Source organism: Dama dama, chromosome X, assembly GCF_033118175.1.
Source record: "Dama dama isolate Ldn47 chromosome X, ASM3311817v1, whole genome shotgun sequence".
In the NCBI taxonomy this organism is placed as follows: Eukaryota; Metazoa; Chordata; class Mammalia; order Artiodactyla; family Cervidae; genus Dama; species Dama dama.
Window position 1 is genome coordinate 128,967,774 of NC_083714.1, and position 18,515 is coordinate 128,986,288.

The following is an 18,515-nucleotide window of genomic DNA, read 5'->3' on the forward strand; positions in this document are numbered from 1 at the left end:
CATGCCATGATTTCAATTCTGCTTGCCTCATTCTTTGCATAGACAGCATCGAGCTGATAGAATGCAACTGAAAACATAATTTAGATGGGAAAATACAACACGTTTTTCCCAGGAAGGAGGCGGGGGGAGGGGGAAAGAACAGGGACATAGCTTGATGCAGCCAGCAGAGGGCGCAGCTTACACATATAAGTATAAAAGAGCCTGCGATGGAAGCTCTAAGGGTTCCTGAGATTTTTGTCACAAATTTCGCGTTTTCCAAAACCATATCCAAGCTCCCGTGGACATAGCTCTGGTACAGCCACCCAGTTCTCTCCTCTTGCTCAAATAAGACTATTTTCTACTGCCTCCAAATCCAGCCACTCAAAGTGTCACTTTTCCGCCCCTGGCTCTGGCATGGGAAAGAGAGTGAAGATAAACTCGCTCAAAAACAGCTTCCCAGAAAGGGTGACCTGTATTCCCAAGCAGCCTTCATTTGCTTAAGAGACTTGCACCTAGAATTTCTTGATCAAAGCTAATGCGCTGTAAATTTCTTCATTTAACAGACTTAGTCTGTTCAACTCTTGACACTGGGAATTGGGATTTCCCAGAACTATTAGCACTGCACAGTAGGCGCTCCACGCCGGCCAAGAACTGGGGATTAACAGGTATTTGTCTCAGCTAATTTCACTCTCTATACCGGGTCTATAGAGACTGGGGCTTCTTGGCGGAGTGTATGCCACCCTGCTAATTGGCTACGAATGTAACTACTCCAGCATGCCAATGGAGCACGGAGTAGTCCACGGTCTTCAGAGACTTGAGGCAAATGGATCCTTACAGTGGGCATTCGGGAAAGTTGAAGGTTGCTGGGCAAGCACTATAATTGTAAATGGTTCATCTGCCAACTTTTCCCTCCTACTGGCTATCAGGCTCTCACCCCTGTAGGCTGTTTGGTGTTCATTGGTAAAAATTATGCTCAGTTGACAACTGCGTCTGTGAAATCCTGCAGTAACAAAGACTTTCCATACATTCTATTCAGGATGCATTTGCTGAATCAAAAGGCCCAGAGATAGTTCCAATAAAACACACAATTCCCTGAGTCAGATAAAACCATTATACTCATCAGCATACTCACTTATTCTGTAAATCATTTCTGGGAAGAGGACTATCAACGAAGAGAAAGGTGTCAGTCCCTTTTCACATGCCCTATTCTTCTACTCCCTGATGATAATCAGACTCTCTTAATGACAGATCCAACTTCTGAAGTTTCTGACATAAGAACTGAAGAGTCAAATATTAAATAATACTATATGTATTATTTACCTATTGCTACATAACAAAGTATCCCAAACTGAGAGGCTGAAAACAATAAACATTTATTATTTCATAGTTTCTGTAGATCAAGAACCCAAGAGCAGCTCAGCTGGCTGGTGTTGATCCAGTCTCTCATGAGGCTATGATCAAAGTGTGGGCCAGGACTGCAATTATCTGAAGGCTCAACTGGGGGAGAAGCCAGGTCAAAGATGGCTCACATGGCTGTTGGCAGGCAATAGAAGATCCGTGTCCAAACTCACCAATGTGCACCTCTCCACAGGGCTGCCTCGTGACATGGCAGCTGGCTTCTAGCACACTGTGAACTCAATGTCTGTATCCCCACAAAAATTCCTAAGTTGAAGCCCTAAGCCCCAGTGTGACTGTATTTGGAAATGGGGCCTCTCAAAGTAATTAAGGTTAAATGAGGTCATAAAGGTAAGGCCCTGATCCAATAGGATTAGCCATTATAGAAGAGATTCCAGAGAGCTCTCTCTCTCTCCCTCCCACACATAGAGACCATATGAGCACACAGCAAGATGGTGGCTGCCTATGAGACAGGAAGAGAGTCCTCATCAGGAATAGAATCAGCCAGCACCTTGATTTGGGACTTCTAGCCTTGAGAACTGTGAGAAAATTAATTTCTGTTGTTCAAGCCACCCAGTCTGTAGTATTTTTTATGGTAGCCCAAGCAGACTAACACACCCCAGAACAAGCACTCCAAGAGAAAGACATAGTCTTTTTATAACCTAACATCAGAAGTGTCATCTCATCACTTCTGCTTATTCTTTTCATTAAAAGGAAGTCAATAAGTCTAGGCCACACTCTGGGACTTCCCTGGTGGTCCAGTGGTTGAGAATCTGCCTTGCATTGCAGGGGACACAGGTTTGATACCTGGTTGGGGAACTAAGATCCCACATGCTGTGGAGCAACTAAACCACAACTACCGAGGCCAAGCACCACAACTAGAGAGTCTGTGTGACACAAGGAAGATCCCACGTGCTGCAACTAAGACCAGACACAGCCAAATAAGTAAATACAAAATAAATAAAAATATTTTTAAAAAGCCTAGCCCACACTCTAAGGGAAAGAATTACACAAGGGTGTGGATATCAGGAAGCAGGGATCACTGGGAGTCATCTTTGAGGTTGCCTGCCACAGTATATAAGACCCAATTTATTGACGGAAAACATGTCTACAGGGAACTATATTCAATATCCTGTGATAAACCATAATGGAACAGAATCTGCAAATGAATGTACATATATGTATCACTGAATCACTTTGCTGTACAGCAGAAATCACACACCGTAAATCAACTATACTTCAATAAAATAAATGTTTCAAAAACATGTCTACAGTTATACTGTTACTGCTGAGTAGACGATAATACAAGCAGTGCTTGTTATTCTTAGCATTTGTCAGGAGGTAAAACTGGATTTCAAATAATGGGTGCATTTTGAAAGTTAGCTCACAGTTTGGGAGCCCACTGCTTTATTATGCCATTCACATACATGCTCTTATTTTTCTTGCCTTTCCTACTCCTCTGAGTAAATACATGCATTCAGATACCACTTCCGGTGCCACAAATGCTGCCGGTGGAATGTGTGGTTCACCATCCCAAGCTTGTTCTCTGGGCTACCTGCCACATCTGCCACCCAACAGTAAACCTCTTATTACAGATCCCATCTTTCCATCAGACGGCTACACCCTAGACTGATTAATTGAGCCCCTCTCAACACTGTCATAATGAAAAGAATAACAATAATACATTTCCAAGTGTGTGTGCTTTATCATGATGAACTGTAATGGTTTCGCTATTGGTTAACCACTACATAGATCTTAGGATATACTATCATTCATTTCACCTTTATTTTTACATCTGTAATAATACTTGAAATAGAAACTTCAAGATGAACATTAGAGGAATAATGTAAGTAAATGGTAGACTGAAAATTTTTTAACAGATGAGCTCCTTGATTATGGTTTCTAAGTTTCCTTCATTGGGTGCACTGAAATGATATTAAGTCTCTTAAGGTGTATTTAATAATACTATTGTATCAAACTAATGTAAGTGTCCCACGTGTCATTTAGAATGCATTTGAAAGCATTCATCAAATTTTTAATATTTAATATGGCATTTAAACATAATGCCAACATGATGGAATACTGAAATACTAAATTATTACTTAAAAGATGACTGTTTGGAGTAATGAGATAGTATATGTAAAAGCAGAGCAGAGAGCTCAAAGTCATATTCCCAAATGCTACTTGATATAAAATTCTGGACATAAAATAAAGTGCAAACAAAAATTTAAAAAAGAAACCAAAAATAAGGGTGAAGTTAACCTTGCATGGCTCCAGAACTGGAAATAGGAAACAGGTTGTACTGACATGCAAGTCTTGGGCCTCCTGATCCCATTAACATACAAATCACTAACACTATGCAAATCAGTAACACAATCAAGATTCCCAGAGTAATTTCTACTCCCACCTCTGCAGAGAGATCTAGTCTAGTTAGTTGTACAGAAAGAGCTTCCGGAAATTTTGATTAATTAGCGGAAAACATGATAGTCACAAGAGAAAACCTGTAGTTAATCCAAGTTCAGTTAGTCAAAGTTATGAAGAGGAAAATCATATAGGCTACTTACCTAACCTTGTGTAATGAGAATTCCATTCCACAGCCACCAATGTAGCTCTGACTGCAGCAAACAAACTCATAAAGTTAGGTCATTGGGTAAGGCAGGCATAACAAGGGATCTGAATTTCTTTTTTTAGCATTCCTACTGAAAAGTAACCCCACAGAGCAGTCCTGCTTACAGTGAAGTGAGAAGGGGGTGAAAGAGTCACCTCATTCTCTCCTATAAATACTGGCATCAATAGCTTGCAAATCTAAACCACAATGATGCAAAGGTAAAACAACATTAAGGAGAGAAAATTCCTGTTTTAATTTGCTACTGCCATGCAAGATTTCTATGGGACAAATTTTATAATAATGCAGGAAAAAGACACTTATTACAGGTAAATGAAAATAAAAAATTTTCACCAAATAAATATGAGGGCTTTTTCCTTTCAACATGTGTTTATTGTGAAATAATCAGATAGTAAAGAACAGTCTATCCTGCATCCCTTACACCCAGTTTCTCCCAGTGGCTACACCTTGCATAACTATAGTGGCAGACAACGTGTGTATAGTTCTAGGCCGTTTTATCATATCTACACATTCTGTAGATAGGTGTAATAACCACAGCAATCAAGACACAGAACTAGTCCACCGTCACAAAGATCTCAGCCTGCTACCTCTTCGGTCACACCCACCCAGTCCACCATCCCTGACCTTCAGTAGGCACTAATTTATTCTCCATTAATTTAAGTGTGCCATTTTGAAAATGCTATATAAATGGAATCGTACAGTATGTGACCTTTTAAGATTGGCTTTTTTCACTGAGCATAATGCCCTGAGGTCCGTGAAAATTGTTGTTGTACACATAAATACATTTTTACTGGTTGTTCTGGTATCACATTTTACATTCTTAACATCAGTCTATTGGTGTTGAAATTTTACCAGTTGAAGTAAAATGTAGAAACCTTACCTCCTTTTAAGTCTCTTTATCCTCCTCTGTTTATAATTATCTTAAATATTTCCTCTACAAAACATTGAGAAAAACATCCAAAATGTCATGCTTCAGCTATCAAATATAATTTAGAAAACACAAGAGGAGAAAGAAAGTCTACTGTATGTATCCATGTTTTTGCTATTTCTTTTGTACTGCCTTCCTGATGCTTCAAGATTTTTTCATTTCTTTTCGAGTTCAAGAATTTCCTTTAGATATTTTTTAAAGGTAGGTCTGCTAAGGACAAAATCTTTTATTTTTTATTTTTTTAATATTTGTTTATTTATTTGGCTGCACCAGGTATTAGTTGAAGCATGCAGAATCTTCAGTTGTGGCATGTGAGCTCTTGGTTGCAGCATGTGGGATCAAACCTGGGCCCCTTGCATTGGGAGTACAGGCTTTGCCACTGGACCACCAGGGAAGTCCTTACTCTTACTTTTTCTTAATCTGAGAATATCTTTATTTCTCTCTTAATACTAAAGGATAATTTCACTAAATATAGAGCTTGTAATCGAAAATTGTTTTCTTTTGCACTTGAAAAATGTTGTGCCATTTGTTTCTAGCCTCCATAATATCTGATGAGAAACCCCTGTAATTCAATTATTTTTCCTACAGTGGGTAATGTATCATTTCTCTGTTGCTGCTTTCAAGGTATTTTCTTGGTCTTTACTTTGCTAAAGTTTGACTGTGATATGTCTTGGCATGGATTTCTTTAGTTGATCCTGTTCTGGAGTCTCTAAGCTTCTTAAATCTGTAGGTTTATGTCTTTTGCCAAATCTGGAGAATTTTCAGTCATTGTTTCTTTGACTACTTTTTCAGCCTCATCCTCTTTCTTCTCTCTTGCTGGGACTCCAATCACACCAATGTCACAGCATTTGTTATAGTCCCACAAGTCTCTGGCTTAATATTTTCAGTCTTATTTTCTCTCTGTTGTTCAGATTGGATAATGTCTATTATTCTATGTTTAAACTTGCTGATTCATTTCTCCCTCTTCTCCATTCTGCAGAGGCTTTTTTGTTGTTGTTGTTTTATTATTCAAGTCTAAAATTTCACATTTGATTCTTCTTTATATCTTCTATAGGATATGAATATGATAGGATATTAATGCATTTGCTGAAACCAAAAATAACAATCCCAATCACCTAGGTCTCACACAGGAGAAGACTTGTTTGTTTTGACAAAAGCATAAAATGGCACAATAGTAAATATAGTGTCATAATGTTACTTGAAGATAGGAGTAACCAAGAATGAGAAAACAGAAGCTCATAGTCAGCTGTCAAGGAGACACATACATCTGTATAGTCTACTTATGAAGAGGCAACGGAATTTCTTTATATAAGCTTTAGTGTTTCTGCAGGACTAGAAGGCTGCTACCCAATTTTTCATTGGTCAGTCCAAGCACCAGATGGCTCTTCAGTTACCAAATAGAGAAGAAGCTTGAGGCATGACTTTAGGCATCTGAGGAAGTCTGAGTTTTCACTGTCAGCACTGCAGTTTCAGTTGATATTCCAAGCAGACATAAGAGTTCAATACAGTTGACCCTTGAACATCCAAGGGTTAGGGATGTTCATTTTCCAAAAAGTTGAAAATCTGCGTAAAATTACAGTCAGCCCTCCACATATGTTGTTCCCAATATCTGCAGTTCCTCCATATCTATAATTCCGCATCTATGAATGCAACCAACTATGGAGATTGTAAAGTGCTGTAGTATTTACTATTGAAAAAAATTCACCTATAAGTGGACCTGCATAGTTCAAACCCATGTTGTTCAAGGGTCAACTACACAGTGTATCATCTGAGAAGCAGAGATAAAATGTAATCTTGTACTTTATGCTGAGACTCTGTCTGTCATTTCTTTATAACCACATAAAGCAAATTGGGAAATATTCCTACTGTTTCTAGTCTATTAAAACAGTTTTTATTTAAAATAGGTGTTACATTCATCTAATTTTGGTAGACCTCATTTGTAAAAAACATCCAGGCCTAGTGTTTATGTTTTGTTTGGTGGGAAGGATAGGTTATTAAAGGGGATTTAATGGGCAAATTTTTGACTAATGGGTAAATCCCTTTAATGAGTATGGATTTATTCATGCTTAGTATTTCCTTTAGAGTGAATTTTTGATAGTTTGCATATTTTAATAAAATCAGCCACTTTACCTAAGTTATAAAATGCAATACCCCCAATGAATGTATCTTTAATATATAGAAGGCTTCTAAAAGTAGAGAATGAAAACATTATAACACTAAAGAATCTGCATGATAAACCAAATCAGGGAGACTGCATGATAAAAGATTTATTAGGACTCCAAGTTTCATAACATAATAGCCCAAATGTCTAAAATAAAATAAAACATCACCCACCATATAAAGAGCCAGTAAAATCACTGGTTTGAGTAAGGGAAGACAAATTGATGCCAATTACACCAACACAAATCAGATGCTGGAGTTATCTGACAATAATTTTAAAGCAGTCATGTTAAGAATATTTCAATAAACTATTGCATATTCTCTTGAAAGAAGTGAAAACCTAGCAAATCTCAGCATAAGAAATAGAAGCTATAAAAAAAAAACCAAATGGAAATTATAGAAATGAAAAATACAATAACCAAAATTTAAAACCTCAATCAGTGGGCTCAACTGAAAAATGGAGAGAACAGAGAAAAGAATCAGATAACTTGAAACACAGCAATGGAATTTACTCAATTTATACAACATAGAGAAGAGACTAAATAAATTAACACAGCCTCACAGAACTTTGGGACTATAAGAAAAGACCCAACATTCCTCATTGAAGTCCAGAAAGAGGAGAAAAGTCCAAATGGAGAACATAAGACTGAAAGAGTATTCAAAGAAATAATAGCTGAAAACTTCTCAAATATGGAGAAGCCATAAATGTATAACTTTAAGACTGAACAAACTTCAAATAAGATATAAACCCAAATAAATATACACAAAGACACATCATTATTAAACTAAAAACTAAAGACAAATAATGTCAAAGCCAGCCAATGAGAAACTATCTAAGGGGAAAATCAATTGAAGTAGTAGCAGATTTCTCATCTGAATCCATGGAGGCCAAAAGGTAGTGGCATAACATTTTCCACGTGCTGGAAGAAGAGAAATGTCAACTGTGAATTAGATATCTGGTGAAACTATCCTTAAGGAATGGAGGGGAAATATTCTCAGATGAAGGGAAGTTAAAATAATTTGTCACTAACAAACCCAGCCTTAAAGAATGGGTACAAGCACTTTTACACAGAAAGAAAATAATTATTTAGAAGTGTCTTGGTTAATTTCCAAAAGATAAGAGGAGAAGTCAAAATGAAATATAATAGAACTGAATGATGAAAATAAAACATAACAAAATATGTAGGAATACACCTGGAGTGATAAGAGGGAAGTTTATAGCATTAATGCTTACATTAGAAAAGAAAAAAGGTCTGAAAACAAAAATCTAAGTTTCTAATTCAAGGAACTAGAAAAAGAAGAACAAAAACCCAAAGCCAGTAGAGGATCAGATAAGAAATGAATGAAATCAAAAACAGAAAAGCAATAGACAAAAATCAGTTTTTAAAAAGCCAATTCTTTGAAAAATTCAATAAAATGGATAAACCTTTAGCAAAACAAATAAAAATTAAAACAGAGATGACACATATTACCAATGTCAGGAGTGAAATGGAGTTATCACTAAAGATCCTGGAGTTTTTTTAAGATGATAGCCTTACTCAGAGAAAGACTCCATTTTGGTAAACCTCATTGCTCTGTAGAAAGTAGCTGCCAAATCAGAAAGGTGATCCCAGGAGGAGTTACCAAACAAAAAGTGCTGTTTAGGTTTTCAGCTTTACTGTATCTTTGGGCAGCCTTACTTTTTTCATCAGAAAAAACCTATGAGTGAGACCTATGAGATCAAATTTTCGTCCCAGTTACACCCCATTCCCAACTGCTCACAGGGTGGATCATGTGCCCCTTATGTTGAGGTGACCACTTATTTGCCCTCCTGCCTCCTTGAAAGATAGGAAGAAAATTATGTTTTGCCACTGATTTAGCCTTTTGAAACTCATCTCATCAACCTTTTCTGGGTTTGAAACTGCTGTCTCTAAAACTGCCATCTCATTGTGCTTTGTATTGGTTAGTGCTGCAGAAATCTTGAACAGCTTATGAACAAAAGTGTTTTTAAATTTTATATTATTTTGAGGGACTTCCCTGGTGGTCCAGTGGTGAAACCCCGCATGCCCAATGCAGGGGGCCTGGGTTCCATCCCTGATCAGATCCCACGTGCCACAGCTAAGCGTTCACAAGCTGCAACTAAGAGTTTGCATGACATGACAAAAAGATGCCACGCCACAACCAAGACCTGCTGTGGCCTAATAAGCAAGTAAGTAAGAAATAAATAAATATTAAATTTTATATTATTTTTAAACCGTTTCTTTAGGGTTGGAGCGCACTCGTCACCCCATCTGGCTGTGACAGCTTTCTACAGTCTGCGGGCTGGCAGTGTGCTAATCTTTCAAAGTTTTTTCCTACCCAATCCCCCCTTTTGGTAAGGTTTCAGTGAGGTCGGTTAGGTGTGCATCCTGCAGTTAATTGGCTCAAAATGTACTCTTCTTTGGTGTGGTTTCTTTGGGAGCAGATTGGGAAAAACAAAAACCAATAATGTAACTGCTTTGATTCTAAAAGTTGATAAATGTCTTTTTGAAATAAAGAACCAATCCCTCCAAGGGAAAAAGGATAATAATAGAACATGATAAACAACTTTATATTCATAAATTTGAAAACTTATAAAAGGTAGAGCAATTCCTTGAAAACCACAAACTACCAAAACTCAGCCAAGATGAAGTTGATGATCTAAATACACCTGGAACAACCTAGTGAATAGTATGGAGCACTAATTATATTCAATATCTTGTAATAGCCTAAAATGGAAAAGAATCTGAAAAGGTGTGTGTGTGTGCGTGTATACATTTTGTTGTTTGTTTGTTTTGGCAGTTTGTCTTTTCCTGGTGGCTCAGTGGTAAAGAATCGGGAAGAAAATAGAAAGGTTGGGAAGATTCCCTGGAGGAAGAAATGGCAACCCACTCCAGTATTCTTGCTTGGGAAATCCCACGGACAGATGAGCCTGGCAGGCTGTGTTCCATGGCGTCACAAAAGACTCAGACATAAATTAATGACTAAACAACATATATACCAAAAATGTTGTTGCTATGACAATACAGAAAAAAGAAAACTATAGATTAATATCTCTCATCGAAGATTAAAAGCTAAGAAGACCGAAAGAACATGAAAGATAAAAAAGGAGACCAGAGAACTGTCCTTTAGAACCCATTATATGAGGAGATTAAGAAGAGAGAAAGAGAGAGAGGGAATAAGATACACAAAGGGAGAGAGAGACTGACAGAAACAAAGGGAATAGTACACAGTTATGGTAGAGAAAAAGAGATACAGACAGGGAGGGAGAGACCAAAAATCATAGCATAAAACACACTGCAAATAGACCAATAAGCAGGAGATATCCAAAAAGAGACAGGAATCACAGCCAAAAACCTAAATGAACCAATTAAACTGAAACTTGAAAGACTCTTCAAATGCATAGAGATGGTTGTAATTTTGTTTGTGCCACAGACAACTCTAAAGCCTTCTTGCATTTTTGTAACCATGAGAAGTTTAGATCTCTGGTGTAAAGAAAAGTGTACAAGACTGGAAGAAAAAAGTCTCTGCAACAAGCCACCAATGTACATTTCAGGAGCTCCCCTCATCTCCTGGTTTTTAGTTTTTTAAGATACAATAAAGACAAACTAGATGGTCAGTGTTTCCTTTCAACTCCAAGATCTCATCAAGATATGGAAAACCTAATAAGTAACAAGGATATATTGTAAATCATAGGGGAAAAGCCATTATTTTTAATAACTCTAAATGGAGTATAACCTATAAAAATATTGAATTGCTATGTTGTGCACCTGAAACTAATATAATATTGTAAATCAACTATATTTCACTTTTTAAAAGATATGGGAAACTTGGCATTTGTCAAGTGAGTTACAGATTTTTCTAAATTAAGGGTTTATCCTCTGAATAAGGTTGTAAGTCAGGAACTCCTTATTCCAAAACTACACTTTTCCATGGAAAAGTGAAAAGATGCCAAGATGTACTTAAGTCAGTGCTCAACTTTAGGGGAAACAGTTTATGGGAGAGAAAGGTCCATATTATTCAAAACTGATGTGAAAAGATCTTAATTTTAAAACTTTCCCTATAAAAGGCATTGATCACATCACTTAAATTTGTTTTAACCACATGAACTAAAAAATTGTTTAAAACGTTACTCATATTTTTTCAAACTGAATTTTCTCCTGCAGCTAAGGTATTCAAGTTTAATTCTCCCTTTGATTTCCACTTTTGTTTTTTTCTAATCATACTGAACAATGCAAGAAAGACTTGAATATCAAAGACACTCAAAATAAGGTTGCTAAACAAAGCAGTGAATCTGCTTCCTATAGAACACATGCACATGGATATACATGAGCTGTTGCAACCTAAATATATAAAATCTAGCACAGGAGTGACCCAATTGGAAGCATGCCCATCCTAAGAATAAAGGCTAAAATCCCACACCCTAGGCTTTGGAGAGTTTCTCTTCCAAGGCAGCACTGCTAATTAGTGCTAAAAATACTCAAAGTTCTGAGGCTCTTTCAGAGAGTCCACAAGGGTCTTTCAGAGAGTCCACATATTTGTCTAAGGTCAGATTTTTCTTATTTACTTCAACCAAGACAACATACTGCAACAGATTGGATGAGAAAGCAGATATGAGAATTCAATTGGTTTTTAGTAAGTCAAACACTAGAGAGATGTGTAAAAATGAAAAACAGTACCACTCTTCACTAAACTTTTTAGTTTTGAAAAATTATTTTTCATAAAAATATGATATGTTAAGAAGTGGTGGGCTTATTGTTATTTCTAAATGAATCAATAGGTAAATAGTTTGTAGGTTCCAGTGTTATTATGTAATATGATAAATATTAACCGACAGAAACAAAAGCTCTTTTGTGTCCTCCATGACTTTTCAAGACTAGAAAGTGGTCCTACAAGCAAAAGGTTTAAGAACTGCTGCTACCAGTAAATAATTTGCTCAATCCTGATACTACCTCTTTCTCTTTCCTTGTTTTTCCACTAACAGGGAGTCAACAATTCCTTGTTCCCATTTCCTCAGCTCCAATTATCTTCTCAATCCATTAGAATCCAACTTCTGCTTCCTATCACTCCACTAAAACTATTCTTACTAAGGTCACCAGTGACTCCCTTTTGTAAGAATTTTTGTCATATTCTTTTATGATTGCAAAATGCATGGCCATTGCAGGACATTTAGAACATGTAAATGAGCAAAAACAAACCAAAAAGAGCACTAAAAAAAAAAAAAAAGAAAAATCACCCCTGATCAGAGTGGGAGAAGGGCACCAGGAGCCAAGAAATTCAGGCAGCCTGTGGAAGCTGGAAAAGATCAGGAGACTGAGGAAGAGGTTAAATAACATAATGAAGACCACATGGCGAGAAAGTCACATATGAAAGTGTAACCAGGGGCCTTTGATGCTAAAGCACATGTTTGTCTTTCTGTCTTGCTGCCACTGTATGGTTAAGACTTGTCCAGTTTTTCTACCGGGTCAGCTACAGACTATCTCTTCAGAGAGATATTAAGAATGGCAATGACTTCTCCAGCCCCTCACCCCACTGCTGCTTTAAAGATGGAAGAAGGAAGACAACAGTGAAAGAATTGCAGGCAGCCTCCAGAAGCTGAAACTGACCCTAGCTGACAGCCAGCAAGGAAATAGGACCTGAATTGAGAAAACAACCTGAATGGGGTTAAAAGTAGACATTCCCCTTTTTAAAAAAACACCCCTAATACTACCATTAAGAGATAACCACTGTTAGAAATCTGTCCCTTCAGAGTTCTCAATGCACTGTGTTATAGAAGTGGTATTAGAGAATGTATATTGTCTGGGGATATATTTTACATATTGTTTTGAGACCAGTTTTTTAACTGATGCGGTCACTGGTTACCTCCCAAGTGATGAATCCTAAGGTTTCCTGTCAATCTTTAGTCTCCTTGGCCTCCCTGTGTATTTGGTATCGCCAACCATTTGGTCCTTCTGGATTCGTGTCCACCACTTCCTGTGCAGCATTCTCTCTTGGTTCCCATCTGACCTCTCTGTTCATTCCTTCTCTGTTGCTGTCACTCCCTCTATATGAGTCTGTTACCTCTAAAGCTTTGTGTGCTTGCTCAGTTGCTTAGTCATGTCTGACTCTTTGCGACCCTATGGACTGTAGCTGGCTAAGCTCCTCTATCCAAATCTCTATTTTCTCCTGGGCTCCAGATTCAAATTTCCAACATTCCACTGGTCAACTCCAACTCAACATTTCATAGATTCTTCAAACCCAACATATAAGAACTAATTTTTTCACATCCTCTCCCTACCTACTTGTTATTCTAGCATTTCTTATCTCAGTTGGCAACTCCACTTTGCCTAAAACAGAAACCTGAAACTCAAGGTCCAAACTCCAAGCTTTCCTTCAACCTCATTAAACAATGTGTTGTCAACTACAGTAGGAAGTAGTATCTCCCAATGTCTCTGAAGACTGGGACTTCATCACTCAGGCCACTACTACTGCTCTCATGATACTCATCATCTAACCAGCCCCCTCTCTCCAGTGCCCTCTTCCTCAAACCCAACCTGAATACAGAGTTCAGTTTCTGAAATACAAACCCAATCATACCACTCAATCCTTCTGTGGATCCCCATTGCTTAGACTTCCCCTTCACTGTCTGGTTTCAACTCATTTCTCCAAGATCTTCTCTCTCAGGTCCTACACATATACATATTCTGTGTTCCAACCATACAAAGCCACTCATAGTGCCCCCAATACTCCATGCCCTTTCATATGCCTTGTGTTTGAGAATACTATTCCCCTTCTCCATTCAAAATATTCTCACTAAAGACTGATCTCAAATGCCACCTCTCTTGTTAAGTCTTTCACAAATCCTCCAAAGACAGTGGCTCCCTCATCTCTCCTCATAGGACTTGGCACTTCTGTCATAGCTCTTATTACACCATATTGGAGGGACCCACTACATGTCTCTGGTCTTGTCCAAGGCTGAAATCTTGCCTTAATCATCCTGTATCTCTACCCTTACCTACTTTGGATAGATTGTTGGATGGATTACTAAATATATCTTAAGCAAAATTTACTTCGTAGTCTGGCTACTTGGTATACCATGCTGGGAAGAAGCTATAAATCAAGCAGATATACTAACAAGTGTCAGCATTCACTCACTTCCACTCACGGAAGTAACATCTGTGGTGCAAAGAGAGTCAATCCTCCAGCAAACTAGCACAGTTAAACACACCATAAGCAATCCTAAGTGTAGTTCAAGAATACAAGTAGACTAATACTAGAGACAACAGGTTAAATGAGCTCTTGCTAAAGCTTCTTCTGAAATTTGCTTTCCATCTTAGATGTTGAACCCTGATCCTTCCATCCATTAAATACAATGGAAATTGAGTAATGCAGACAGAAATACAAATAGGACTATTCGATGCGGAAAACGTCAGCTTTATTTTGTGACCTTACACAAGTTACTATGACTTTCTGAACTTGCTTTCTCAACTATTAGATGAAGAAAGATCTAACTTTGTAAGATTTTTTAAAATTTAGAGATAATATTAATAAAGAATGGAATACAGTCCTCATCAATAAGGCAATTCCTCAGTAATTTAAGAAAATTGGTCATTTGAAAATGTCTGCATTAGAGAGTATTTGCAATCTGCCTGCAAATTTCAGACTTCTCTATCAAAGAATAAACTCAATATGGAATTGAATCTAAGAGGAAAAAAACACCATGTTCATGACCAGAATGTCATCTTAAGACCAAGACTTGACTATCAGCTAAGCTTAATCCTTCACTATGGAATTGAATTGAATATGGAATTGAATCTAAGAGGAAAAAAACACCATGTTCATGACCAGAATGTCATCTTAAGACCAAGACTTGACTATCAGCTAAGCTTAATCCTTCACTAATTAATAAATCTCATCCCTTACACACACACACACACACAAAACTCGTAGCATATCCAACTCTTAAACCAAGAATGGGCTTCCCAGGTGGCCCTAGTGGTAAAGAACCCATCTGCAATGCAGAAGACATAAGAGACACGAGTTCAATCCCTGGGTTGGGAATATCCCCTGGAGGAGAAAATGGCAACCCACTCCAGTATTCTTGTCTGGAGAATCCCATGGACAGAGGAGCCTGGAGGGCTATAGTCCATAGGGTCGCAAAGAGTTGGACACAATTGAAGTGACTTAAGCATGTAAACCAAGAATATATTACCCAACGACAAGAAAAATCCAAATGTTATTCTTGATCATTTACAAAGCTTACACAAACCTAGCTGTTTAATGAGTAATGCTTGCAGCTGTGCCCTGAGAAATGAGCCCCCAACCTTTGGGTTATTTCAGAATTTCTGGAATCCTCTGAAATCTATTTCAGGTTTACTTTCAGACCAGAAAATTTTACAGAGCCTATCTAAAGATTTCAACTGGCTGTGTAGCAGCATTCTAAGTTAATTTCTGTCACCATACATGGCTATCCATGGGTAATGAAGAGGTTAACACAACAAAAGTGGAGAGTGTACACCTGTGGTGAGAACCTGTACAAAGGGTGACCTTTGTGACTCCCACCTGTCGCTGCCCATTCTGGCCACACACCAGTTTTCTTCATGAGTCATGAAAAAGTGCTCTGGGGCCTCAGCAAAGGTAGCCAGCTGTCCTGAAATGCTCAAATTTCCCAAATGCAAGGAGATAGGAAACTGCAGTGTGAGTTGTTAATAAGTATGAACTAACACAAATTATGTCAGTATATAAGCTTAAAGACTCCTCAGAAAAAATCCTGAAGATGGGATTTCAGAAGGACTGTATTAAATTTGTCTATCCAAACTCTTTTGTTTTTCTCACAACAGCAATAGGATTTTCACACACACACACACACACACACACATACACATCTCTTTTAGAATGAACAATCACATTAAAAGAAAGCATTGATAAAGACAAGCTCAGGGTCAATAAATGCCTTATTAACATTAGACAAAACTCAAGCTGACTAGGGGCAGGGTTAGGAGGACAAAAACATGAAAGTGTTTTCCTGAAATAGCCTCTCTACAGATCACCTAGAGAGGAAAGAACACGTTTCCGTTTTTCCACTTCTGGATCCAAGCTCTAATAGGAACATATTTGTGCATTTTATGCACATAAAAGTATTTAACAGCAGCAAATCCACACACCTGCTGATTCTCCTCCCCATGTGAAAGGAGGAATGTAAAGGTCAAGCAGATGATTTCCCCTTCTGCAGTGGAACCAGACAGAGTGCAGTTCAAACCCCAGGCTGCCATTTACCGCCCATGTGACTCTAGGAAGTTATTTAACCTCCCTGTGCCTCAGTTTTCTCATGAAAATAGGGTTGATAAAACAAATGACCTCATGGCTGTGCTATGAAGACCATATGAATCAATACAGAAAATGAACTGAGCGTGGTACATAGAAAGCTATTGTTATCATTATTACCATCCAATTATCTAAGCTTTAAAGACTGTGGTACATCGTGAAGTAATTAGCATATAACTCTAATTTATCTGACCAGGATTACAGTTTACATTCATTTCACCCAGCTCTCCTTTGACAGAAGTAAAAAAAAAAAAGTGACATTTTTAAAGTTATCCAAAAAAAATAAATAAATAAAGTTATAAAAACAAAACCTAACAATGGAGTATAACCTTTAAAAATTATGAGTCACTACACTGTACACCTGTAACTTATATAATACTGTACATCAACTATACTTGGACACAAATAAACAAAGTACAGCTAAGGAAGGCTTCCCCAGTGGCTCAGTGGTAAGGAATCTGCCTGCAACGCAGGAGATGTGAGTTCGATCCCTGGGTTGGGAAGATCCCCCGGAGGAAGAAACGGCAACCCACTCCAATATTCTTGCCTGGAAAGTTCCATGCGTAGAAGAGCCTGGCAAGCTTCAGCCCATGAATTTACAAAGAGTCAGACATGACTGAAGCAACTGAGCACACATGCACAGCTAAGGGAAAAAATAGCAAAAAAAATTCCTAGTTCCAAGCCCTCAACCCAGGTCACATTTATATCTTAAAGCTTTCTGAGTAAAAACTATCCACACATATATAGAAATGAAAGACGGCTGTAAACTCTTTACTGCTTCTCTTACGGTGAGAGATTTTCTACGTCCCCTCCCCTTAAATCTGGGAAAGCCAACAGAATAGAAAAGAAGTTATGCTAATTTCCTGACCCAGGCATTAAAAGTCTGGTAGCTCCCACTTCCTGTCTCTGGGAATGCTCCCTCTGGAGACACTGTCTTTGGGAATCCATCTACTATGCTGTGAGAAGCCCAATCACACAGACAGACCACGTGTAGGCTCTTCAGATGACAGCTCTAGCTCAGCCTCTCTCTGACAGTCAACATCAAATGCCAGCCATCCTTGCTCACATGCCCAAAATGTGAGTGAAGGAGCCATATCAGAAATGGATTGTCACATCTTAGCCACCCAAGCTGGTGCCACACGGATCAGAGACGATCACCCAGCCAAGCCCTTCCTGAACTGTTTGTTGATCCACAAAGTTGTGAGCAAAATAAAATGATTTTTTAGGCCAATTTGGAGGTGATTTGTCACTCCACAATAGATAATGAGCAAGCCTAACTATAATCATACTTTCTCCGGCACTGAACTGGATAAATGGAGTCAAAATTTAAGCTCTGCCTTGAGTTCGTTTCCTCTTTCTCACAGAGCACATTTGACCACAGATATGTGTTCTACATAAGAAACTATTATGAGATACAAGTGAACTACGAAGTTGTTACTACAAAATTATTATCAGTGCTTCACATACTGTTCTGGACAAAACTATTTTAAGGGCTGATGTAAGAAAGGTCCAAGATATGGTTAGAATGAGTGTGCAAGGACCCTACTATAATGCCAGCAGAGCCAGCAAGCAGTTATGCTGCTAAAGTTGTAAAGAGCACGAGACCTCCTAAGGGGAACAAAGAAGAAAGATGGTAGCTGTTTAGGGTAATACGTCACCAGTGGATCAATCAAGATGACAGCATCCTCTCATGACCATGGATGTATTGTCAAGAAAGTGTGCATGTGTCTCACACACACACACAGAGAGAATATGTATTAAACACTAAAAGTCACATTGTATGGTCCAAGTTGACTGGCTGAAAATGAAACCAATGAAGGCAATTTTAGAGGTATGCCTTTATTCATGCTACAAAAAGTATGTATTATGTACTGTATTTTAGGTTTATGCCACAATAGAGCTGCATCACAAACAAACCAAAATTTCAGTGGCTTACAATAAAAATGTCCTTTTCTTATTCACAGCTCTGGAAGTAAGCTGGGATGTTTCTGCAGTTGCAGACTGACTTCAGGCCACAGGTACAGGCCAGGTTGGCTCCACACTCCTCCTCACTCTGTTTGGACCAGTGACTACTACAGAGAGGCTGCTCTAATGGCAAAAGTGCAGAATTCAGTTCAGTTCAGTCAC